This window comes from Coccinella septempunctata, chromosome 5 (genome assembly GCF_907165205.1).
Source record: "Coccinella septempunctata chromosome 5, icCocSept1.1, whole genome shotgun sequence".
Taxonomy (NCBI): domain Eukaryota; kingdom Metazoa; phylum Arthropoda; class Insecta; order Coleoptera; family Coccinellidae; genus Coccinella; species Coccinella septempunctata.
The window spans coordinates 14,553,604-14,580,231 of NC_058193.1; the positions used below are offsets into that span (position 1 = coordinate 14,553,604).

Here is a 26,628-nt window from a genome sequence, read left to right on the forward strand (position 1 = left end):
AAGCACTCAAATTTTTATTTAATGAATCCATAATATACCGCAATCCACTGTCAGTTTCTCGCTGTAGTGGTTCAATAGCAAAGAGACACCTTAAGTGTTCATTAATAAGAAGACGTTTATTGTTATAACGTTGGCTCAGTAAATCCCAAGCAACAGCATAATTATCATGTGATACTGTAATAGAACTGAGTATAGACGATGCTGAACCTTCTAAGAAGGATAAGAGATAATGGAATTTACTGACATTGTCAATACTGTTATTATCGTGAATTAATGACGTAAATGTATCTCTAAATGATATCCATTTGTTTTGATCACCATTAAAGGGTGGAATTTTCAAAGGTGGTAATTTAAGACTATTGTAATTATTCGACTTATTACTTATGTTAGATGAAGATTCATCGATAGCATTATTTTGAAAAGAATCTAATAGTGATTGAGCTTGAGCCATTAACTTAAAACAAATATTCTCAGTGATTTCACGCTCTTCCATTTGTTTAGATATATCTTCATCCAACAGTTCTATTTTTGATTGAATATCTTCAAAACTACACGACAATTCACGCATTTTATTCAATCTGATATTGACCTCATTTAAAATCAAATTTGATAAATCCTTGCGATTCATTAAAGGCGTTAAATATTTTTCAAAAAGTGTTATACGTGCTCTTAAACTGCCTCTTTGTTTTATTAAGTCCTTTAAATCACTCATCTTGTCGACGCAGAAAACGTTTCACTCAAATAATGATGGAACAAAAAAACAACGGAATCAAATAATCAAAACAATGAATACGTTACGGTTATTCCTGATAACGCAGCTGGGCTGATAACGAAAACGGTTCTGCAGCAACGAAGCGACTTCAAATGGTTATTAATCGAGATTAACCGTTACTGGATTTTCAAATAACTGTTATGCAGCTTTCAGAGGTCAACTTCACCTGAAATGATATAGTATTTGAATTAAATCGGTCAATAATTTGAGTTAGTTGTTAGTTGAAAAATAGAATGTAATGAATTACGCAAACTGAATCATGTGAAGGAAAAATTACAAAGGAATAAACAATGCACTTCCCTCTGCTTCGGAAACGATGAATTGCAGCAATGTGGCTCGCGATTTCCCAAAGTGGATCCTCCAGAAAATCTGTCGTTATTCTTGAATTTCGATGTTTTTCCACTGATTTCAAATCACGTCGGGGTCACCAAAACTGTTTGCGCCGTTGGATATACAGATAATTGAAAATTTCTTGGTTTTAAAATATATATTCGTAATTACAATCTTTTGGCTTAATCTAATGTGTTACATTCGATGTCGTACAGCGCAATTAATTCAATATGCGTTATCTTCCGCACAGAAGTCATATTACACATGTTTATAATATAAAGGCGTTCACATGCAATGTACAAACCGCGCACAGGGTGTCACAAACTAAACATGATCTCAGACTAAAAAACTTTTATTGACGATACAAAACCAGTACGAAATTTTTACATAGAGAAAATTTGCTTTTTCAAAGTTGCGGTATACCTACTTGCCTGTGGCCTATAGCCTTGTTGAAAATGATAATTCACTCATTCTATTTGGGGCTACAAAATTTTTTATCGAAGGTACATTTCAGTATCGAAAAAGTACAAAACCAATATCCCATATCCCATATTCCTTAGTGTGAAAAAAAACACCCCTGAAGCCTCAATACTTTATATGGAGCACAGGTACACCCCCGGGGTAGAGAATTGTGCCGTTTTTGTGACGGTACATTTCGGTACAAAACTAGTACACATGTTTTAGCTTATTTCGGAAACCGAAATCTCATTATTTCGAAAACATGTCTCCAGCCCCCCCAATTTGAAACCCTCCTAAGACCCCTTAAACTTAGGGTACAAAACCTTTTCTTGACGATACATTTCGGTACAAAACTAGAACAAAACTTTGAGATAAAAAAAAATTTGCAATTTCGGAAGTGGGCGGTGAGCATGTCTACGACCCCCCCAAACTAAAATCCGTATTTTCATCGTTTTAATTAGGGGTACAAAACTTTTTTCCAACGGTACATTTCGGTACAAAACCAGTACAAAACTTTAGTGTCAAAAAAATTTAAAAACTCAAATTTGGAGGGGCTGGAGACATAGACCTCTCACACCAACACCTTCGAAGCCATTCGAAATAATTCATATCGGTACCTTCCAGGCTCAAAATAAAAAGTTTCTCACAATTATTGATGCTTTTTCGAAATATGCTCAGGCTTATCCATTGTTGTCTTTAACAGGTATTGAGATCGTTCGCTCACTTTTAATATTCATGACTCATCATGGTTCACCTACAACAATAATTATGTATAACGGAACGGAACTTAAAAATGGTGTAGTTACGGAATTCTTGAAAGTCCATCAGATCACTTCGTATTACATAACTCCTAATAATCCTCAATCGAATGGATTGATCGAAAGATTTCATTCGACATTAATAGAATAGACACTTGAGAATAGTGAAAACCCAAGGAAAAGGAATTACTTACATTGAAAATTTAATGCCTTATGCTATTTTCGGTTACAATAATTCTATCCATTCTTCCACCAAACAGAAGCCCATTGATGTTATAAACGGCCATCTTGATACTAAAGATCCCCTCGATATAGATATTAATGAAAAATTGATAAATAATTATATTGAAAATAATAGAGAAAGGACTAAGCAGATTTATAAAAAATTAAATGAAGACTTGAAAAATAGAAAACAGCATGTTTGTAATATTTGACTTAACTTTACGATATACAACAGAATCAACATAACGACAAAAGGCAAGAACCTCTCAATTATGAACCAGATTCTGTTGTATATCGTAAAGTTGAGTCAAATATTAGAAACAAGCTTACTCCCAAATTCGCGAAAGAAAAGGTCTTGAGTGCAGTAAGATTAAAATACAAAGTTATTCTAAAATAATTCATAAGCAAAATTTGAAAAAACCAAAAATTAAAACCAAAATTCTTTTACAGGATGCTCCTAGTGCATCTAGTAGCAGCTCAGGAGATAGAAAAAATGAACCTCCAAGAGAATCCAGGGATTCTTCCGATATACCTGGGCCAAGCTTCAATTAAGTCAAAATTTCACGATTTCATACATTATTACGATATCAAACCTATCCTCGAGGAACTTAATAACCTTCAAAACCAATATTTGGCTGTGAAAGATGTTCTTCTTAATCAACCCAAAAGTATATTTTACACCGAATTAGAAAATGAAGGAAATATCTTCGAATATCAATTTAATGTTGCTAAACAAAAATTGGATTGCTTAATTCCAAAAGGAAGAAAGAAGAGATTTCTTGTCAATGGATTAGGTACAATCATTAAAAGTAATACTAGAAATTTGGACGCTGACGATGCAGTTTATTATGAAAATGCTCTCAGAAATCTCCAAGATAAGCAGAAAGAAGTTATAATCAAATTAAATTCTGATATTACTTTATCCAGAGAAATAATTGAGAACTTTAATGAAACTTTTTCGATACTTCAACAGAATCAAAAAACTATTACTTCTCAGTTCGAAAAAATCTCTATAAAATTCAAAAATCTTGAAGATAATTTTTCTGGATTTATGAGAATCAAAGATATTATGGATCAAATTGGAACATCAGTCAATATCGTTATGACAATGATCGATGAAATCGAAAACGCTATTAGTTTCTCAAAATTAGGAGTTTTACATCATAGCATCATCAAATTCTCTGAATTGAAATTGATCATTGCGAAAATAACGAAACAATACACTCAAGATAGTTTAATCTTCGAGAATGAAGATGAATATCATAGTTTCTATGAACTGATCAAAGTAGATGCAATTCAAAATTGTTTTCATTCTGCATTTTCCAATTATCCTCCCTCAATTATTCTCCCACTATCATCTTCATTCTATTCCGTCAATCAATAATACCATAATTCTACATAAAAACACTTATCTGACAATGAATGAAAAGTTTTATCAGTAAGTGTGCGCAGTGCATATATCTCGACTATGCAATGTATGAAAGAGGGGTTCATTTGGGTGAAGCAAGGGCGCAGAATCAACAAATTAGTTTTTCATAGGAGTGCGCCGTGCGACGTTTCGTTAACTTTTTATTTGCAATCAAACAAATTCACTAGTTTTCTTGTTAATTTTTAGCATCTCTGCAAATTCTGCCAGGTCCAAGTTCCGAGTCCGACAGTGTTAAACAATATTTTATTCGATCATGCGCCTATTAATCTAAATATATAATAAAAAATTTTAGGTTCTCTTAGCTGATCAACTCTATAAGAACGTCAATTCAAATTCTGGCGCACTGGGGAAAGTGTGCGCATAGATTCATTATATGGGAATTTGTTCAGTGAGGAATAAATTATGACATTTTTGATTTTCTTGGTAAAGACTCGATCAATATTCTCCTATTTCTTCAGAAAAATATGAAGAGCCACCAACGGGGAAATGTATCAAGTGTTGTGTTCACCAGAAATGGTGGCACGATTAATAAGGCAATGCTTGTGAAAAGGCGCTTCTGTATTGACAATAAACAGCATTTCTCTAATACTGTAACATTTTGAGGACATCATTTTGTAATTTGTTTTGATTGTGTGGTTCACTAAGCACTGCGTTCACTTACCCCGTGAGGGTGCGCACACTTACCCAAAATACGGGGCATGTGAACGCACTCCGACTTTCACTATTAAATTTTTTCTGCGGAAAGAAAACGTTTTTGTTAGTTTGCTTTCAGATGTTTTTTTATAGATAAGAAAATTCCCTATGTTATGAATATGTTTTAATTTTCCTAGCTTCATCATTTGAAACGGGGTATGGCTTGAAAGGCAAAAGTGCGTACAGTTGCCCCGAATGACTCTATACCTCTTCATCTTGTGTGAAATTGCAAAAACAATTCTATTGCGATGAGAACCACCTGGTTAAGGGTTCCAAAGTGAAAGACTGTATTTTTCAACTGATGCAGTTGAAGAAACCAATTATAAACTGCCAACATCATTCAGTAACAGCCAATCAAAATTTCATTCAGAGGATAGACAATTCAAAATTCATCGCTATAATCCCTGAAGAAACCAAAACGACGTTTGACGTCGTGCAAAAAGCAAGACTTTACCACTATCAAGGGAAACTATCTGATTTCAATTCCAAAAGGATGCTACTTCGAAACCAAAGAAAGAAAATATTCAGGGGGACTAATTAATCATTCTTGACTTAAGTCTTCGCGATTTATTGTACGAATCATTCGTCACAATTATCATACATTGTAATATTTGAAATAAAATAATTTTTTCTAATTACAGTCTATCCGACAAATGTACAAGCACTATCATCTCACATTTTTCATTTTTGTAATTTCAAAACAATTTTAGGATTAAAATGATGAAAGAAAAAGAAAAGTCTTGCCCTTACAATTACCCTTGTGAGGAATGTCCTTTAAATTATTTATTAAGTTTATATGTTCGATTGAGAATTCATTACACTCTTAAATAAAAAATTTAAAAAAATTATGCATTTTCATTTAATCAGTCTAGAATGTTGACTTCATATTGTAAGTAGACGATAATATTCTAATTTAAAGGGAAGACAGTATAGTTTTTTCATGGATTTTCATAGCAGTTTCAACAATGAACTGAATAAACAGGTTCATTAATTTTCAGAGCAAAGCTTCGCTTCTCACTTGACTACACGGTAGGTCAATTTGACAATATACCACTTTTAATTCAACAGGAACAACCTTCGAGGACATGCTTTTAAGCTTTCCAAGGAGCCATTCCGGACCAACACACGTAAGAATTGCCTGTCTAATAGAGTTTCAATCAGAATGGTTTACCGGAAACAATGGTTGAATCTGGCAGTGTCAACACGTTCATGAATCGTTATGATCGCTGGAAGCTCGGTGGTGCTCAATGATATGTGCATATTATATCTTTGTCATTTTCATTCATTCATTCATGCTTTCTCATGTGGAATTATGTTAATTTTTTTTTCTTTAGAGTCAATAGGTTTTTTACCTCAACTCTGTAATTTGTATCAATAATAATAATAATCATACGTACGGTTCTCGCAGACCGGAAAATAACCTACAATAGACCAGACCTCATATTGATCAATAAGGATGAGGACAGAACACTATTCATTGATATGGCGATTCTAAATAAAAACAATTTTCTAGATAGGCACACTGAAATAATGGAAGTTGAAAGATATCAAGACCATCCCTATTGTCATATCATCTACAGGCCTGATACCCAAGAAACTACTAGAAAAGTTGAGAAAGCAGTTGGACGAAAATATCTATACAGGGTCTTTCACGAGGAACCTCACCCATATTTATACGGGAAACTACTGAACGTATTTTCATAAAATTCAGCACTTATAAGTATTTCACGATGCTGATGAAATCTAAAATATTTTCAAGGCATGAGCACCTCCGGTTTTTCCGGAAATGACGTGAACTTCCGTTTTTCGAATTAGAACACCATTTTTTTATTGCAGAAATAGATTCCATAGAAAATATCAAGTTATTTTGATGTAACATTTTTCAGTTTTAGTTGGAAAATTCTCTCTGAGCGGGAAAATTCGAAAAAAAAATCGAAAATAGAGCTTCGCTGAAACAAGAATAACTTCGAGGTTTTTGGATGGAAAATTTTCATTTTTGGGATTTTTCAAGATGTAAGATTGATGTATCCATTTTAAAAATCAAAATCTTGATTCATGATACAGGGGGTGAAAAAATCGCTTTCAAAGTTAGGGATGACAAAATCGTGACAAATCAATTTTTTCGAATTAGAACCCCATTTTTTTATGGTAGATATTGAATCTACGTTAAAAAATAATGTGAGTGTATGCATCACACCCTTGCCCTAAAATGGATATTATCTGAGTTATTCACAAAAAACTGTTTTTCGTCTTGAATTTTCATCTATTTCTTTTCCCTTCACGCCAAAAAGATGAAATTTTCAGGAACTGTTATTTGAACCATGCTGTAGATTTTTCACCCCTTTTTGAAACCGACTTCAAGTTACTATTAGCAGAACCATGGCAAACTCTCGCAGTTATAACTAGAGAAGATGCTCAAAGTTTTGACCGTTAATTTCTAGACATTTATTTATACGTCTCAGGAATGCTTCGTGCGTTGCTCTTCTTATTTCATCGAGAGGAAGAGATCTGCAAAAGTGTTTAAAAACCAAATTGAGTTTCAAAACTATGAATCTAAAAATCTAAACAAACCTGAACGCATTTCTGACTCGTTCTATGCAGTCCTCTTTATCAGTCAGGGGAGTTGAGTAGACAATATTTTTTATCCTACCCCAAACATAATAGTCTAAAGGAGTTAAATCGGGAGAACGTGGTGGCCAAAGATGTGGACCATCGTTCGCCAACCATCGATCTTCAAATAGCCTGTAGAGGATATTTGACACATTGAGTGAATTGTGTGGAGTCGCGCCATCTTGTTGACACAATAAGTCATTATGATTCTGTACTAGCTGCTCAATTATTTGAGTCAGAATGTCAGAATGTAATGTCGTTCACGGTTGAAGACAGACGTGTATATTCGAGCTCCTAAATTTCACTTTGTATAAGTATTAGCAGTGTATTTTCAGTTTTAGTTTTTATTACCAGGTAAAAAGTTGTTTTCGTTTCATTTGCGAGTTGTCTGGGGTTCTGAATTGGTTACATTTTTCTTTACTCCGAGATTTGTTTTGTTTAGATTTCTTATCAGCGCGCCCTGCAAAACATAACATAGTTCATTCTTTAACTCGGAGCGGATGCGGCAACTAACGATCGGGAACTTTGTCCGATCTCCGTTGCATGTAGGAAATATTGAAGCGGCTGCCGCAGCTTATGATCTGATATTCGTCGTATATTAGTTACTGAAAGGCAGCTTCTCTACTTGTCCTTGCAACGTATATTAATTCCATCTCTCTAATATCCTTTTTCCGAGGCCTACCTTTCTTTTTTTGTGTGAGTCTTTCTTATCGGCCCAAGAAAGTGAAAAGTCTGTTTTTTTTTTTTTTTTTGTTTTTCCCTATCCACGTTTTTTTAATTCGAATAATAATGCCGAGAAGCTGCTCCGGTTGCGCCACTACTATTTCGAATTCTGCAAGATCAATTTCATGTAATAAATGCCTCAAAAACTTTCATTCTGGTTGCATTAATTTAACTGACCGTGAACTGGACTTCCTTGAGGAGTCTAAAGAAAAGTGGAATTGCCCCTCATGCTTCAAGAATGAACGTCTGCTGCGTAGCGGTTCTGTCGGCTCTCGAGCACTGCCTCTCTCGAATACGGGCCAGACGGTCCCGGGCAAAACGCTAAAGGAGGACAAAACCAACGAACCTATCACCATTCAACACTTTAACGCTCTCATGGAGATGATGCAAGGTATGTCATCTAGTATAGAACGCATGGAAAGTAGGCAGAAAGATCTGTTTTCGCAGATCGCAAAATGTAATGCTACCCTGGAGAAACATCAGGAGATAATATCACAACATGAATCCGCTCTGAAGCTTGACAGATCTGATATTGATTCCCTACGTCGTAACCACGAAGCACTATCGAGTAAGATGTCGGATATGTCTGCTGAGGTCTCCGAACTTCATTCGAGGTTTGTTTCCGACACTTCCGGGGTTAGTTCTCAGTCTATCGACGTGTCCGAGGTGATTGAAAGAGTGAATAAATCCCATAACATAATAGCGTTGAACGTTCCTGAGAAGCCTGGAGGTTCTGGAGATGCCGCTGTAGCAGCAGAGATAGTGGATGAAATCTATGGTTCAGCGAGTAGGTACCTGGTGGACACCTTAAGATTGCCGGCAAGAGATAGTGCAAAACCGGGGTGGCTGAAGATGAAGTTCTCCAATCCAGAGGTTGTAAAAAACCTCTTGAGGAACAAATCGCGTCTGCATGCAAGCCAGCGATTCCGTAAGATCATCATTCAAGAGGATAAAACCAGGGGTCAAGTGATGGAGATGAATAATCTCCGAGAGGAGCTTAGGAGGAGACAGGCAGATGGTGAAGGTCACTTAACTATAAAATATGTGAAGGGTGCTCCTAAAATTGTTCCAAGACCCACCATTACGCAATCTTCGAACTCAAAAAACTAAATGATCTTCAGATATGGCCACTGGTGTACAGTAATGTGCAGTCTCTATCATCTAAATTTTCAGAAATTTTAACTTACGTGCAGGCCCATAGACCTTATTTCCTCTGTTTTACTGAAACTTGGCTCAAAGAAACTATCTGTGACCAAACTATTTCGATTCCTGATTATACTCTATACCGTGATGACAGTAAAGTCACAGTTGGGTACTGTGGGGTCTGTATCTATGTAAAAAACACCATTTTAGAGTCATTCCAAGTTGAGATTTCTCATAATGATTGGCCAGGTATCGACAACTTGTTTCTCAGAATTTCCAATTCTCATTTCTCTTTGTTTCTTGGATGTATCTACCGTCCACGGCCTTGCCCATCCGACCTCGACCTCGTCCGTTTCTTATCCGATTCCCTATCAGCCAACAGGAATGTTTTTATCGCAGGTGACTTCAATTGCCCTGACATTGTGTGGCCTCTGACGCGTCTGCCCTCATTTGGTTCTCCTTCGTTTCCCTTCGCAGAACTAGTTAACAATTCTGCATTCCTGCAGGTGATTGAACGCCCTACAAGGTTTCGATTGGGCCAAGAGCCCTCTCTGCTCGACCTATTCTTGGTGTCGGACACTAACCTGGTTTCTGATATAGAATACTTACCGCCGTTTGGTAGATCTGACCATATTACACTGTCAACCGAGTTTCAATTTCATCTTCCGGCCAATAATCACCCTTCAAAGGTTATCCGAAATGTTGACTACAACAAAGTTTCTGATATGTTGTCGACCGAAAATTGGTCTGGTGTTTTCAATGGCGATGATGTGAGCAAGATGTGGGGTGAATTTCGAGATACAGTAAATAGAGTTGTGGAGGCATGCACCACTACAAGAGTGGTAGGATGTAACAGAGTTCGACCTTGGATAGATGATAAAATCCTTAAGATGGCTCGGAGGAAAAAATCACTTTGGCAAAGGTATCTTCGCACCAGATCGGATGAAGATTACAAAGTTCATCGTTCTTATTCAAACTACGTAGCTGAGAGTACACACCAGGCTAAAAGAGACTTTGAAAAAAAAATAGTTACTTCGAAGAACAAGAAGAGATTTTTTAAGTACATAAGGTCATCTATGTCGGGGAAAGTTGCCGTACCACTTGTCCGAAACAAATCAAATAATTTATGTGCCAACTCCACGGAAGCGGCGAACGAATTAGCTGATGAATTTTTCTCCTCATTTTCCATGGAACCAAATGGCCCACTTCCTGACGTCCGGACGCCCCGTTGTGAGGTGGATATCTCCGACATCGAGATTGATGACGGTTTGGTCAGGAAATACTTGAAGCTTATAAAAACTGCTTCTGCCCCCGGACGTGATGGCATATCGGGAGTACTATTGCAACGTTGTGCCGACACATTAGCCTCACCTCTTTGTAGAATATTTTCCTGCTCACTTAAAGACTCTAAGCTTCCTGAAGACTGGCTTATGGCTTCTGTGACTCCAGTGTTCAAGAAGGGAGACAAGTTGTCCCCACGAAACTATCGGCCCATCAGCTTGCTTTCCACTGTGTCCAAGGTGTTGGAGAGAATAGTTTGCGATCACATCGTCCAGTTTGCTTCGACCCATAAGTTGATACCTAAGGAACAACATGGCTTCACTTCTGGACGCTCGACATTGACCAACCTGTTGAACTGCTTGAATGACTGGACGAGAGCATGGGACATGGGTGTACCAGTTGATGTATTGTATTTAGACTTCGCTAGAGCTTTTGATAAAGTGCCTCATCGAAGACTCTTACATAAACTGCAGCATCTGGGCATAAGGGGGAATTTACTAGCTTGGATTCAGGCTTTCTTGTCCAATCGTTCCTATAAAGTGAGAGTCGGTGAATCATTTTCCACTGAAAGGCCTGTTACTTCTGGTGTACCCCAGGGCTCCATAATCGGCCCAATCTTATTTTTATTATACACATCTGACCTTCCCTGTTTGCTCCGCTCGATATGCTCCATGTTCGCTGACGATACAAAAATCTATAACTTTCCCCTCACTGAGACCCAGAGTGTGCAATACGACCTGAACCTCATTAGCTCTTGGTGTAGCGATTGGTGCCTTCCTCTGAACGTAGATAAGTGTTGCGTCCTTCATATAGGAAGGAATAATCCACGTGTAGCTTATTTTATTAATGGTGAACCTGTGAAAACTGTATCCAGCTACTGCGATCTTGGGCTGGTGGTGACTGAGGATTTGCAGTGGTCTGAGCATGTCTCCTTCATTTGCGCCAAGGCCAAACGCTTGACTTATTGTATCAACAAGATGTTCGGGGGTGCCGATGTTTCTACTGTTCGTACACTTTTTGTAACATATGTGAGACCGATACTCGAATACGTGGGTCCAGTCTGGTGGCCATCTACGAAACATGACGAGGACTTACTGGAGTCAGTGCAAAGATGGAACACGCGTGTTCCCTACCGACGGGATCGTCCTTCCTATGAGGATCGTCTCAGGATTTTTGACCTCCCCTCCTTCAGAAACAGACGCCAAAGAGGTGATCTGATAATAACATACCGTTCCCTTCGCGGTCATTTCGGAGAAGAGTTTTGTGACATGTTTAGGAGAAATTTAAATAATCTCAGAGGACATTCATATAAACTTTTGAAGGAGAAATTCAGAACAACTCATCGCCAGAGTTTTCTATCAAACAGGGTGTTTGAAGCTTGGAATCGTTTACCTGTGGATGTTGTCGGTGCTGCATCGGTGAATGCTTTCAAGAATGCCTTCGACGGGTGGAGTGCGGCTTCGCGGTGATGTCGTGATGGATTTCTTTTACTTTTCTGTGTGCAATTTCAGCATGTGAACATTTTTTCGTAGACAATTTGTTTTGAGTTTATAGAATCATTCTCAACTCTTGTTTGTAAATAATAATAATAATAATAATAATAATAATATGTCAGAATATCTATCTCCTGAGGGAGAACATTCTTTAAATAATGCAAACATGTGTAGTGTTCTATCTTACCAGTTAAAGTCCCATCATAAATGTGAACATCGAGAATTGCATTATTTTTGATGGCGCAAAAAACATTGAAACTCCAGGTCTCTTGAAAGTTCCATTGTCTGAAGTGGTGGTTATTCTCTTCATCCCAATAATGACTGTTATGCCTATTGAAAGAACCATTCTTTGTGAATTTAGATTCATCTGTCCAAATTATACAGTCCAAAATGTTTTCATTCTCTTGAAATCGAATCATCATAGCTTCGCAAAACTCTGTTCTCCTGACGAAATCAGTTTCCTTCAAATGCTGTACCCTATTGAATTTATATGGGTGCATTTTATTTATTTTTTTTAATATTCTCCACACACTCGATTGAAATAATCCCAGATCAATCTCGGCATCTTTGAGAGAATTTTGAGGATTCACACGAAAATATGCAAGAACTGTAATTTCGTTGTTCTCATCTTCTACTACACTTTTTTCTCTGTGTATAGTTTTCTTAACGAAAGATACGAAATTTCTCAAGTTTGTCATGGTTCTGTTAATGGTATCTCTCGTTGGTTTGGGTCGGTCAGGAAACCTCTCAATGAACAGTCGTATCGTTCTATCTACAACTTTATTACATTCTCCATGAAGTAGAATGAGATTTAAATAATCTTCATTGGTAAAATTAGGCATAGTGATCGATTTTATACCATAATACGAATTATCACCAAATTAAGAGTAAACACAAAATGCTACTGAATAAAGAGGAATTTGGCAGATGTAATTAATGATATCTATCATTAAAAAAAAGAATGTAAAACATGGTAAGTTTCTGCATATGGTTCATAAGGAATTATTTATTTATCACCGATGGCCGATTAGTTGAAATAAAGAGGTTTCCGACACAAATTCGAATCAAAATTCGCCATCTATTTAGGAACAACCTGCAACTTTTTTCTCTTGCATATTAGGGTAGTAAAATCTAAAACATGGTGTAAGTAACAGTTCCTGAAAATTTCATCTTTTTGGCGTGAAGGGAAAAGAAATAGCTGAAAATTCAAGACGAAAAACAGTTTTTTGTGAATAACTCAGAGAATATCCACTTTAGGGCAAGGGTGTGATACAAACACTCACATTATTTTTTAACGTAGATTCAATATCTGCCATAAAAAAATGGGCTTCTAATTTGAAAAAATTGATTTTTCACGATTTTGTCATCCCTTACTTTGAAAGCGATTTTTTCACCCCCTGTATCATGAATCGCGATTTCGATTTTTGAAGTGGATACATCAATCTTACATCTTGAAAAATCCCAAAATTGAAAATTTTCCATCGAAGTTATTCTTGTTTCAGCGGAGCTCTATTTTCGATTTTTTTTTTAATTTTCCCGCTCAGAGAGAATTTTCCAACCAAAACTGAAAAATGTTACATCAAAATAACTTGAAATTTTCTAAGGAATCTAATTCCGCAAAAAAAAAATGGTGTTCTAATTTGAAAAACGGAAGTTGACGTCATTTCCGGAAAAACCGGAGGTGCTCATGCCTTGAAAATATTTTAGATTCCATCAGCATCGTGAAATACTTATAAGTGCTGAATTTCATGAAAATACGTTCAGTAGTTTCCCGTATAAATATGGGTGAGGTTCCTCGTGAAAGACCCTGTAGAGTCATGCAGAAGGCGGTACTGCTAAAAAAGGCGAGAAATGTATGCAAGTACTTGGGAAATTCAGAGGAACACCGTCTGCGTCTGCTCCGACAGGTGCAGACACCCTATAGTGTGTTATTACATAAGGAAGACACTTTTAATTATCTATATTTCGGTAATAATGAGAGAGAGATGAGAGATTTAATTTTCCCGCCCAGAGAGAATTTTCCAACCAAAACTGAAAAATGTTACATCAAAATAACTTGAAATTTTCTAAGGAATCTAATTCTGCAATAAAAAAATGGTGTTCTAACTTGAAAAACGGAAGTTGACGTCATTTCCGGAAAAACCGGAGCAAAATGAGGGCTTTCGATCGAAACCAATATCGGAAAGTTCCGTTGAGGTGCCCTGCTAGTGTAATATTACACCAGCAGGGCATTTTTGATTATCTTTATCTCGGTAATGGTAAGTGATAGAAAAAAACTAATTGCAGATTTGAAAAGAGCAGAAAGAGATCAAAACACAGATATCCCCCAAGCTAAGGTGAGAAAAAAAAAATTTTCTCCTCCAAAAACTCGTAAAGTATAAATGAGCAAAACGAATGGACTGGTGAGTAAAACGGAGCAAAACGAGAACATTCGAATGATACCAATATTGCAAAGATCTGTTGAGGTGCACTTTGAATTGTCTTTAGCTCATTGTATATGGGTGAACAAAATAAACTGGGTGGTGAACAAAACGGAGCAATATGAGAGCAAAACGAAGGCATAAAAGTCGTAAAAATTTTCTGAGGTGCCCTGCTAGTGTAATGCCGCTCTATATTCAATGCAGATCACAGCAGCTTCGTGACAGAAGGTGGTTGATTAATTACCATGGAAATAAGAAATCTAGAAAAATGAGACCTCTGAAAATAAAGGAAAGAACCTTTCTAACCGATAATTTTCCCTAACAAAAAATTATCTGAAAAAACACTGATTCAGACAAAACCATTGCGTTCGCTTTAGGAAATATGCACTAAAAGCGAATCAGTTTCCCCTGACGATATTTATTACAAATAAAGAAAAATAGGAAATATTAAAATAATGCTTGACAAGTAATAATTATCAAGTAATATTATTTTTACATCCAACTCAAGGCTCCTAATTCTTCCCGTGAAATAATTCACTTTAAATTTTCCGCATTTTCTCATGGGCGCCGATATGATGCGCGTGTTCTAGGAGGAGTAAATAATTCAGTTCATTTGATCAAGAGTGCAACTACTGGTTGGTGTCTATACTGGGATTTCTTCGAGGAGCTATCTGAGCTGACCACCTTTTTTTTTTGACGAATATGAACTCTCACGTGTTGGAGGTCGTCTTGCAGCCACTTTTTTACTATATTTATTTATTTATTGTACATTTAGGTTGCAGAGAGTACAATGTACCAATAAAGCAACCACACATTACAAATAAGATAGTCAAATTCATACTAATCCCAGTGGTTCACAATAAGAATACGTCAGTCGAGAGCGAGACGTCGAAGCGAGTAGACGTGTTGAGTGATTTTTCGATTACACGAGTTTTGTGAATGAGTTTTGTTGTAATGTGTTGTATTCCGTTCAGATCAAATCGATCGTTGGTTGTGCAAATCACATCTGGTGAGACTTTTTCTATATAATAATTGGTGATTTTCGTTCTTTTCTCTCTCATTGATATTTACCACCTTTGTAAAAAACTAAAACGTTTAGCCATGTCGGAGACCTCAGATAAAGAGGGTTCCTACATGGAAGCGAGAATGAGTCTGAAGGATAGACTACTTCACGAGAGGATAACGAGCAAATGAAAACTCAAATCGCGAAACTGAATGAAACAGTCCGCAAATTGATTAATGAACTCCGCCTAGCAAAAGAAGAAATAAATAAGCTTTCAGCGCCGAAACCCCCTACATTTGCCGAAAATGCGAGTTCGGCAGCGAGAAATAATTTCACTTCTGACATTAAGAGGAATCAAGCACCGCTGATTGCTAAACCTCAAAATGCGCCCCAATCTAAACGCGCGCGTAAAGACAGCTCCTCGTCAGACGAGGAAAATACTAAAAAAGCCACTGAAGTGCCTAGAAAAGACAGAATCCCACCCATCACGATGATGGGCACCTTATATTGGGTAGAGATTTCTTAAGCACTCTACTCCAAGAAATTCAATTATAGCCGCGCAACCGTAGTTGAAGACGGTATTAGAATCATCGCGTCAACCGTAAATGATTATAGAAAAATTACCAAATTCTTCGAACACCATGGTAAAGAATTTTTTACCTACCAAATGGAGGAAGAGAAGAAGATATATGCCGTCATCAGGCATTTACCAATCGACGCTGATCTTACGTTGATTAAGGACGACCTGATATTCCAGGGAATATCAGACGCTGAGGTGTCCAGAATGACATCGTACAAGACGAAGAAGCCCATACCTCTCCACCTGGTTAAAACCCAGAAAAAAGGAATCTTCGAAGTGAAACGACTCTACAATCTCTGTATTGTGGTTGAACACAAAAGGAGGCCTGAAAGTCCAAGCCAGTGCTTTAGGTGCCAAAGATACGGACATGCACAGAACAAATGCTCCTTCCCGTGGAGATGCGTGAAGTGCTCAGGAAGTCATAGCAGCAATGACTGCACACTCACCAGAAAAGTTGAAGAGAGAAATGCCACATGCGTCTTATGTGGAGAAGAGGGCCATCCTGCTAGCGACAAAGGATGTAGCGAGTTCAAGCTGGTGACCAGAAAGAAGAATTCCCGAAAATCAGCTGAACAGGAAAAGTTGGTAACAGAAACTTAAACTACTGTTCAAAAAATTCAGCGGTTCAGAAAAAAGAAGAACAGAAGAAGCCTCCAATGAATCAGGCTGTAAACAGTAAACAGGAGAAGAAAAGAATATCTGAAACAGCCGATGATTTAGATATCTTCAAAGAGAAAATTTTCAACAGAATAATGTTGAAAATTGAGAGCGAAATAGAGAAAAAAACTCCAAGCATTATTCAGTAAACTGAATTAATGGACCTTACTGATATTAGGAAGAAATCCCCCAAGATAATCTCGTGGAACATAATCGGGATCAACACTCGGAAAGCCGAAATAGAAGAAATAATATCAGAGAGACAACCTGATACTATAGCTCTACAGAAAACAAGAATACACCGGAACAGACGACTGAATTTCATGAATTATGAAACATATAGATGTGACAGAACTACAAATACTGGAGGAGGACTAGCAATATTGGTGAGAACAGATCTGAAATACTACTTCAAAAGTAGTAACACATAACGACGAAACACAAGGAAAAACAGAAAAAGTGACGATTGTTGCCGAATTAAATCGGCAAAGAGTCGAAATAACCTCGGCGTATAAGCCACCACAAAACAATCTATTGGAAGAAGAGATGAACAACATGTTGGAAGGATCAAACCCGAAAATCTCCATCGGATATTTCAACTGTAAATCCCCATTATGGAACAGCATAACAGAGGATAGAAATGGCAAAAAACTCAAGGATTTCGCCGAAAAACAAAATGCCATAGTTATTGGACCAGAGCTACCGACATATCTTGCTTTTGGAAGAGGAATACCAGATGTAATAGATATCGCGATATTGAAAAATATAACTCAAGAATTCTCGATTGAAACTTTGGAAGATGGAACCTCGAACCACAATCCCGTAGAATTGACAATTATAGAAGAACCAAGAGAAAAACTGCTGGAAATAAGAGAATATACCAATTGGACTTAATACAGCCATTTAATACAATCGGAAATAACAGAAATTCCAACAATAAGCACTCCAGACGATCTGGAATGTGCGGTTGATAAACTGGAAGAGATTATATTGAAAGCTTACAAAAAAGCACGAGAAGAGTGAAGAGACCAGCACCAAGCCATCCGCATGGCGATACGCCTAAAGAAGTAAAAGATCTTATACGAGAAAATCGAAGACTCAGAAGAATATATCGGATGAATAAAAATGATCTAGACAAAAGGAACCTCAACCGCCATAACCAAGTTCTGAAAAATGCTCTGAAAGATCTAAGAACAAGCAGATGGAACGAAAGGGTTCAAGAACTGAATACAATCGATCATTCTGCGTGGAGAATGCAAAAAAGCCTACGAGGAGAAAAGACTAAATTTCCACCCCTACACGGAGAAAGGAGAATGGCGTATACCAATACTGATAATGCAGATGCATTGGCGGACTCGATCGAACGAGAATCGAGAATAGATTACAGGATAGACGACGATAATGAAAATTTAGAAGAACTGGTTGAAGAAAATGAAAAAGAAATGGATGAATTACCAGCGGATACTGAAATAGACAAACCAACAGCGCCAAATGAAATCAGGGAAATAATTAGAAGTTTAAAGAAGAGGAAAGCTCCCGGTAGCGATAAAATAACGAATGTTATGTTAAAGAAATTACCTAGAAAAGGTATAGCCGATCTAACAAATATCGCGAATGGAATTATGAGGACAGAACACCACCCGGAAAAATGGAAAATAGCGGAAGTCATAGTATTCAATAAACCATTCAACGAGAAGAAGTTCCCACAAAACTACAGACCGATAAGTCTAGTGGCGGCGTTAGGAAAAGTAGTAGAAAGAATTATCGCCTTGAGGCTAAATGAGGAAACCGAAAATCTGAAACTAATACCGCCAGAACAGTTCGGATTCAGAAGAGAGCATTCAACAGAGCAACAATTATTTAGGCTCACAGAATACATTACAGAGGGATTCCAAAATAAACAAGCTACAGGTCTTGTTTTACTAGACGTCGCCAGAGCATTCGACAGAGTATGGCGTGAAGGATTAATATAAAAGATGAGATGTGCTGGATATTCGATCAAAATATGCAAGTTGATCAGGAATTATCTCAAAAATAAAAGATTTTACGTGAAAGTGGGAGGAGAATGCTCCTCAACAAGAGGAATAGAGGCTGGAGTACCCCAAGGATCAGTACTTGGGCCACTTCTGTACAACATATACATCCACGATATTATGAAAAATTCAAGAACCATGCTAACGTTATATGCTGACGATACAGGCATAGCAACTCGACACCGCAACCCAGAAGTAATAGAACGAGTTCTACAATAAACGATTGACGAAACAAATGACTGGTGCATTGAGTGTAAAATCGAGCTCAATGGACAAAAGTGCCAAGCAATATTACTACAGAAGAGAAGACTGCAACCCACAACGAAACTGGAAGTTGACGGCGAAAAAATCGACTGGAAAAATGAAGCCAAATATTTAGGAATAAGGCTTGACAAAGGACTTACTTGGAAAAGTCATATCAAACAAGCAATCGACAAAACAAAGCAGCGATGAATAGACTCTACCTTCTGATAGGAAGAAGAAGCCACATGTCTAACGAGACAAAATTGAAGATATTCAAAGCCGTTGCTAGGCCTCAACTGACTTATGGATCAGTTGCCTGGGATTTCGCGGCAAAGAGCCATATCAAAAAAATTCAGGCCACTGAAAATAAGCTGCTTCGATGTGCAATAGATGCACCTTGGTTTATCAGGAATAGACAGATTTATAGGGACCTAAAATGGGAAACCATAATGGAATTCATGAACAAAAAAGCAAAGAAATTATTCGAAACAGCGAAAAACCATCCGAATCAAGAACTCAGGAGACTAGTGGACTACGACCCAGAGGAAGACAAAACGAGAATGCCAATATACCGAAGGAGACCAAGAGATCAATTAAAAAGAGATTAAAATAACAACAGAAACTTTTTGAAAAATTCAATAAAGTGTTAATCCAATAGAAGATAAACACATAAATCCCAGCACAATAGTGTGCGAGAAGAAACCGACTAAGAGATGAACGGTTTATAGGCAAATGCCCGGAACCAGAATTCAAGAAGCAGTTGAAGGTTTTGAGTGGGTCTCGAGCTCAGGAGAGTGAGAAACCCCACACTTGTGCCTCCTCAGGAGAGGAAGGTTCGTCTGACTTGCAGATTTTCCCCCGGCTACACAAAAAAAAAACAATGAGAAGAAAAAACAGGTTTTTAATGAATAATTTGACATTGTGAAACACATCCGAGAAAACATCAAACTGAGAGAGTCAAAAGCGGCCTGTGAAAGCATCTTCGGAGAATGCTGTCCTGTATTCCTGTAGTCCTGTATGGGTTGTTGAATAGGCATTTATCCCTAACATCGCGACTAGGTACTCAGACTCAGAAGTTGAACTCGAGTTCTAGGATTTTAAATTTATATCTTAAGGACTTGTTATTTCGATCATCAATTTGAGTATGTGTTTTAAAGGCCAAAAATTTCAAAAATTTATTCTGTACTCGCTGAATTCTTCTTGTATGAATATTATATTTCGGGGACCAGACTACAGATGCAAATGAGAGCCTGCTATGAATGAAGGAATAGTACAGAGAAATAAGCACTTTAGGGTTATTGAAATCTCTACTATTTCTGTTAATGAATCCAACCAACCTATTAGATACATTAACTGTCTTTTCTATATGTGTTCTAAACGATAACTTCTCGTCAAGTGTAACCCCCAAGTTAACCACCTCACACGAATATTTTACTGGTTCATTGTCAATTTCGTAAGGGTAATTGATTTTATCAAATTTTTCCGTGAATGAGATGGAAAAACATTTTGAGGGATTAATTATTGAAAAGTTCCGCCTACAGAATTCAGTCAACCGGTGCAAATCTTCCTGCATTTTTAAACAGTCCAACATAGTCTGGATACATCGGTAGATCTTCAAATCATTCGAGTAGAGAAGTATCAGGTAATGGTGGAAACAAGTTTTTTTACTATTGATGTAGATAATGAAAAACAGGGGTCTCAGATGACTTTCCTGGGGCACACCCGAGTCTATGCCAAAAAACTCGGATCTATGACCCGCAACAGAAACGTATCCAACCAGAGATACGATCCACACCACCTCAGATGTGAACCACCCACACTCACCACACTCGCCTTTCCAAGAGTTTTTCGTGGTTAATTTTGTCGAAGGCCTTGCTGAAGTCGGTATAAACCGCATCAACCTGATCTTGGGCGTCAGTATTCTCAACAATGTATTCGGAAAATGAGAGTAGGTTGGTAACTAGTGAGCGACTAGGAAAAAACCATAGACACCAACATCATGTTCTGTTGCCAAAACGAAATCCTGTCACTCATAAGATCATCGATGATGCCCATCATCTCTTTCTGCACGCCAGTGCAGCCAGTACTTTAGCTACTCATTCGTTAATTCGTCGACGGTACTGGATTTTGCACGGACGTTATGTAATACGTAGTCGTCTACGCAGATGCAACCGATGCTTCTCCTGCAAACCCCAGCCTCTAATACATCCAATGGGCAATCTTCCACTTGAGCGGCTATCCTCTGCTATGGTTTTTCTTAACACTGTCGTTGATTACGCCGGTCCATTTTATGTGATGAATGCACGACTACGCGTTAGCATCAAGCATACATAGTTGTGTTAATCTGTTTCACTACCAAAATGGTTCACCTAGAATTGCATTTAAGCAGTCCACCCCAGCATTCATTGCTGCTTATCGTCGCACGCCGAGGTTAACCTTTTGTTATCTTTTCGGAAAACAGGACTTACTTCGTGGGTGCATAAACAGCCTCGTCTTCCGGAACTGAGATCCATACCCCCAATCCTCAGTTTAGCGGCCTTTGTGGAAAGACGTTGTCAAACCTGCTAAGCATCATCTAACTCGCGTTTGCGGCGTGCAAAAACTAACTTACGAGGAGTTTCTCACCGTCTACATTCAGGTTGAGGCAATCTCCAACTCTTGTCCTCTGTATCTCCCATCGTATGAACCTTCTGATTTTGAAGCCCTCACCCCAGAGCATTTTCTGGTTTTCCGCTCGCTCGCCGCTCCTCCTGATAATTATGTAAGTTCTGTGTCTGTGAACCGTCTATCTGTTTGGCAACCAGTCCAACGATTTCGACAGAACTTCTCGAAGCGTTGGCGTCAGGAGTAACCACTTGCATACATACCTCTTAACAACATCACGAGTAGTTGTATTCATAAACCCCTATCCTTCCAGGTACCGTTGTCATCATTCGAGATGACAATCTTCTCCTCTGGATTGGTCTATCCGCCGTAGGTATATCATAAATTTTTCTGGAGCTGATTTCAATACTCGAGTAGCTGATGTTGCTACTGCTTCTGGGACAATTCGACGAGTAGTCCTCAAATTGTGTCCTCTTCCAACTCAACGGGCGGAATATCTGGTCATAAAAGTTGCCTGACTCGGGTTTGTTAGGTGTTTTCGATCCTAGTTGCTAGCGACGCCTTGTGGACAGGAAACAAACTCTACCACTGTCAATCTTGATAACAATAATAATGTCATCCCCAAAACAGAGTAAAATGCCTTATATTTTCTCTATCAGCTCGAAACTTGCATGAAAGTCTAGTTACCTATTTCTCTCTCCTCTGTAACCCACTTTTTACTACCAGACCAGAGGAGATTCGATTAGGTTTCTTCTTAAGCCCTTTGGGGTAAATAATTGCATTTTCACCTGTTCAATTGCTCAATATCCACAATAAAAATGATCCAAAACTGGTAGCAAACCCTTTGCGAACCAATTACATACAATTGATAGAACTAATTGTTTTAAATAGCTATATAGCAGAAAAGAATGAAATATGTATAATGATGTAATCAATTCTTTATTCTTTATTGAAGAAATAGATTCTTCTGATGTCATTAATGGATACAATATTTCAAATATAATCTACAAACTAGCATAAACAAAGTTCCAATTACTGACCCGTAATGGAATAAAAAACAATTGTATTTCTTCTACTTGTGTGAATTATATACAATAGTAGAGTTCCAGAATTACATCTCGGAGGAAAGAGAGCGATCAGACTTTGCTCTGATTCGTAGGTAGACGTAGATCTACGCGTAGATCTAACATAACATAACCTAAATTTTTCGCGCTTTCAGTTGTATTTTCAGCAATGGTAAGTCATGTTGTCATAGTTTTGTTATGTTTTTTCTATAAATTTAACATTCTTTTTATGTTTTAAATGCATCATACGTGGGTTTGTTCTCTGCAGTGAATACACGATTTCTGCATTAATTATATCACCAAGTTTTATTCATTCATTATAAGATTTAAAGGCGAACATCTTACTTTGAGTTGAGGCACACATTCTTCGCAACATTTTAATCTAAATATGAATTTTGTAGTCTAGAAATGAATAGGCGCTTGATACAATATACAACTTCAGTCATACATTAGGTTTACGTGGAAGGTAAGTATAATTAAGGGTGAGTATTAATTCAATTGTCATAATCGATTAGTATGGCATCATTATAATTTCAATTTTTATGTTGCATCCCAAATTGTGCTAACAAAAATTAGACGGGATCTAAAACTAACAAGCACTTTTTTCGATCTCTTCCAAGTAAAATTTCACAGTGGGATAACGCAATCAAATCAGTACATTCTAATTGTATTTTTAATAAGAAAAGTAGAATATGTGAGGACCATTTCAGCCTGAAATTTTTTTCAGTAGGTATATTATATCTAGATTTCAACTTTCAGCTCTACTGGATTTTCCAAATTTTTCACTGCATTCAGATCAGGACAATTTAATTATCGACAATGATTTTGAAGTTGGAGGTTCGAAATCATCTAGTGCTTTGAGAAGATTGGAGTTTGCAAATTCAAATAACAATAGTTTACTAAAAACCAAACAGAGCAGCTGTCTATATTGAAAAAAACCATTGAAAAGTCCAAACATAAATTAAAATTAGCTGAGAAGATCAGTTCTTCAAAATTGTTTTTACAACTCGAGCGGTAATGGTAATAGTGGTAATGGGGTTCAATTTATATTTTCTCAGTTCGGAACTGCTGAACAACAAAACATGGGGAGCGTTGCACACCTAAAGACAAAGTTTTTGCATTAGCTTTATATGAACGAGATCCACGTTCATACAGATTTTTGTCCAGATTTTCACGATTGCCAAGTGAATCAACGTTTTAAGTTCCTTTTTTTTATACTGGCATCAATAAACAAATTTTTAAGAAATTAGTCCTCAAATTTCCAAAAAAAAACCTTCGATAAATTTTGTTATTTAATATTCTTTATCTCATGACACACATTATGACCATGCCTTAGATTTTATGATTTCCGAACTTTTCAAGCCTTGAAAACAGCCAATAGCCTACTATTTTACTAAAGATCAGATAAAGACAACTCATCTCAAAATTTTCATTGATGGTTGCTGTGTCGGAAATTGGTCTTCGGGTCACTTGCACAGTTTGTGATTTAGGCATTATCAATGCAGCTGCCATTAAACAGTTGATTGATAATGTCATACTTATCCACCAAGACCTTACTTCATCATAAACTATCAAATAGTTGTTGTGTTACTACATGTTACTACATGATCTTCCACATTTATTGAAAAACACACGTATGCCTTAAAGTTTTATAATATCAAATTTGAGGACAACAAAATTGCCAAATGGAAGCATATTATTCAAGGTCATACATTGGACAATAGTAGAAGATTTAGAACGATGCATAAAATTGATATACAACACTTGCTTCTGCAACATTCGCATAAAAAATGAGAGTTTCTGTTGCTGCTAAAACTATGAGCTATTATAGATGAACACTATAGATGGGAAACTCTCGGATAAAATGTTGTTACGAATAACAATGCCATCTCATGAACGTCAGCAAACAAATCTTGGTTAATTTGTCGAGAGCGCTCTTATACGCTTTGATAAGGTACCTAATTTTATTTTATTTTATTCGGAGACAACAATGTAACAAATAATGCTTGGAGTTCATACATACAATTCATTAGATGAAATATTAACATATGATAATTGAAAAACAATGGACTATATGATTGACGAATCAGTGGAATGAAATCTTCAATAAGCTGAAATAACTCAAATTAGAAAGGCTTTCAAGCACTTCATGAAAAAATAATGCCTCCTCTTTGGCACGACATCGTACGTGATCAGAAAGGATTTATTCTTCGAATTACTAATAGTCCAGTTTCTGAAAAATTATGCCAATCATAACACTATAAAGAACCATAAGAATTGGCAATTTTTTCACTCTTCTTCAACTTTTTCCCGATGCTCTTGAATTTTGGTACCCAACATTATTGCTTCACAACGAAAACTTATAATAAAATGATCAAACAAATTTGAAATCGAATGTTCACGCACAAGCGCATAATCAAAGATTAACTTAGCCTATGCTACAGAGTCACTTCGGTTTATAATAATAATATAATAATAAAAATAATAAGTTTATTTCGAAAAATAAACAGAATACATCACAGAGGCGAATTATATTACAACCTGTTCGTGACTTTGAAATAAAAATAATTCTTAATATTGTTTCATGAGGATGAACGTTGAAAGAAAAACAAAACATGAATATTCATATTCTCCACAAAAAATATCATGATATTCAAGGAAGGGTAAAAATTCAGTCATCATCGGGTATAGCTTTTGTCGCATTCGAGTGAAGTTTCCTCTCATCATCAGGTATATTATTCAGTCGTCGTCGGACATTTTTTTCTCTAATCGGTAAGTAAGTTTTTTTTTTTCATTTTAGGCTATGTGGGAATCGGAGCCAACTTTTTTTTATAGTTCAATCATTATTTATTAAGCTGTGTATTATTTGTCTGTTCACACTGTTCATCCAAGCCTTCAATCGTCGTTTGAATTTCTTAATATTTGATATATTTTTCAGATGATCAGGGATTATGTTGAACATTTCGGTGCAAGATATGCAAAATTTCTTTGGCCTATACTTTTGTTACACATAGGTGGTGGGTAAGTATATCTTCCTCTATACAGATTCCATCATCAAAAACAAGATCTCCCAGATGCGGAAGACTCGAAGCATAAGAGCTGAACACCATATATTTAGTCTTGTCTATATTTAAACTTGGTTTATTATGCTTGAACCAATTTATTATTTCTGGAAATATCACCTGAACTTTTTCTCTCAGCTCTTCCCATGTTTTCGCCTGGTATTGGATAACGGCATCATCAGCAAAGCAAATCGCACCTTCAGACTGTTTCATTTTGAGTAAACTATTTATGTAAATGAGAAATAGAACAGGACCTAATACGGTACCTTGTGGAACTCCGTATGTTATTGTCTCTTCTTGACTCCTTGAGTCTCCAATCTCCACAACCTGCTTTCTATTTGACAAATAGCTCTTTAATAATTTATACATCGAACCTCTAAATCCGTAATTTTTAAATTTTTTGAGCAGTCGAATATGGCACACTGTATCAAATGCCTTACATAAGTCCACAGATATACAAAGTGAAGGGATCGTTTTATCCAGACATTCATACAGCTTTCCTGTCAGTTCTCTTATGGCATCTTCTGTTGATTTTCCCTCAATAAATCCGTATTGTTTCTCGTCGATAATATTATATTGTTTCAGATAGTCCATAATACGTCTTTTCATAGCCTTTTCCACTATCTTGGCCAGGTTCGATATCAGAGAGATGGGTCTATAGTTCGTAACTTCGGTCGGTCTCCGCTTTTGTACACTGGCTTGATAATACCTGTTTTGAAAGTATCAGGAAAACATCCCCTCTCAAAATAGTTGTTTATAAGATGAACTAAAGGTGCCGATATTTCCCACTTAATTTCTTTTAGAGTTTCAGATCTAATGGAATCATGACCAGCAGCCTTTCCAGACTTGAGCTGACCTATGATATCCTGTATCTCTTTAGTGTCGACGGGAAGCAGGTAGAAGGAATTACACTGGGAAGTATCTCTTTCTTTATACTCATTAGGTGGATCGATTCTATCAGCATAAAGTTTTCCTATACCACTGAAATGTTTATTAAATATATTAGCTATTTCTGTCTTATCCTGGTGATAAACTGCTTCATACTTTAT

The 26,628-nt window shown here is 36.9% G+C and overlaps 1 protein-coding gene across 1 annotated transcript in view; it reads right to left on the minus strand.

Annotated features, from left to right (window-relative positions):
- LOC123312907 (aromatic-L-amino-acid decarboxylase) overlaps positions 1-26,628 on the minus strand; it is a 602,665-nt gene that overhangs the window by 497,537 nt on the left and 78,500 nt on the right. The window lies entirely within an intron of this gene.